Genomic DNA, 1,763 nt, shown 5'->3' with positions numbered 1-1,763 from the left:
ATGAAATCTTATATTGTCATGGTAGCAGGTCAAGCAGCCATGGTATTGGGTCATTCAATCATGAAAGTAGGTCATATAATCATGATAGTAGGTCATGCAAACACATTAGCAGGTCATACAATCATGGAAGCAAATCAAAGAACCATGGTAGCAAGTCAAGTAATCATGGTATTATGTAGGTAATTTAATCCTGAAAGTAGATTATACAATTATGGCGAATGCAAACACAGTAGTAGGTCATACACTCATAGTAGTACATCAAGGAACCATGGTACCAAGTCAATCAGTCATGGTATTAGGTCAATCAATTATGAAAGTAGGTCATATAATCATAGTGGTGCATGCAAACATATTAGCATACATACAATCATAGTAGTAGATCAAGGAACTATGGCAGCAAGTTATGCAATCATGGTAGTATCCCACTAGAAAGTAATTCAGTCATGGAAGTGGGTGGGCAGACAGCAACCACCCAGGGAGGTACTACCATCCTGTCATACAAGTGGTGTTATATGAAAACCTAGTGTGGAAAATACTGTATATATTTTCCAGAAATACAGTAGTTATGTAAATAGATAGCCATACTGTATTTAATAATATGTCATAGAAAACGGAAAGCCTGCGTCTGGGCAGACGAGACTGGCCATCTTGGTTTTGAATTTTGTACAAACGTTGGTGTAATGGGAAGAATTTTTCGTGCTCTAGGAGGCGAAATTGTTAGACATGCATTCCTGCATAACTTGAGATATCAGACTACTGAACAAGACAGCTCCAGGAACCTCAGATAAGCTCTCTAGATTTGTGTATAATTCTGGCCAGTGTTTTCATAAATTTCGTTAGTGAGGTTTTTCTGAGTATGATACAACTTAATATCCAGTCAAATTGGTGAGTGATATTTATATTTTCCTTCTGTTATGTAACTGTGTATATATATAACCATTTATTATTTTTAATATACAGTCCACAAATTTATATATTTACCAGTATTCCTGGTGGATGTATATTTCATTTAATTAATAGGTCCAGAGCAACTTGTGGATATGACAGTGGTAGGTATCGAAGGGGGACATTTTTGCGACCTAGGTGTCCCAAATTCCTGCTTGTCTATGTAACTCTGATAAATAATAATTATCTTTGTTATCATTTACTGTTATGTACATAATGAGTTACATTCAGATAAATGCAATTTTCCTCACCTAGTAAAAAAAAATATTCTGGCAGATTGTTAGTCTTCTTTCTGCTTCATGAGCTGATAAATTTCCAAAGAATAGGGGAACACTTGAGGGAAAAAATCGGCTAATCAAATTTATTTTCAGGACAGAAACGGTGCAAAACAGGATCCTGCAGCAGAAACCATTGCTAAAGGAAACAAAAAAATACAGGCGGGTATACCTCGACCTGGACAGAATGAGAACAGTGACAGAAACTGAGAGAGAGAGAGAGAGAGAGAGAGAGAGAGAGAGAGAGGGGATACAAAGATGAAAAGGGCAAGAGAGACGAGGACAGAGACAGGCAGGGGCACACAGAGTCGGGAGGACCAGCAAACACAACCACCAACAGAAAACCACAGCCAAAGAAATTAACCAAAAACAAACCACACTGCACTCAGCCCCCGCTCCCCCCAGCACAAACCCCACCTACACAGCAGCCTCCAATTGCATCCTGTCAAGTCTCTCATTCCCCTAGCCCCCACAAACCTTCCAGAATACAGTTTTAGAAAAGAAGCTGAAGGTACGGTACACCAACGCAGAAGGAATAATGAA

This window comes from Cherax quadricarinatus, chromosome 68 (genome assembly GCF_038502225.1).
Source record: "Cherax quadricarinatus isolate ZL_2023a chromosome 68, ASM3850222v1, whole genome shotgun sequence".
NCBI lineage: Eukaryota > Metazoa > Arthropoda > Malacostraca > Decapoda > Parastacidae > Cherax > Cherax quadricarinatus.
The sequence above is the reverse complement of the archived record's forward strand: the minus strand, read 5'-3'. Positions refer to the sequence as shown.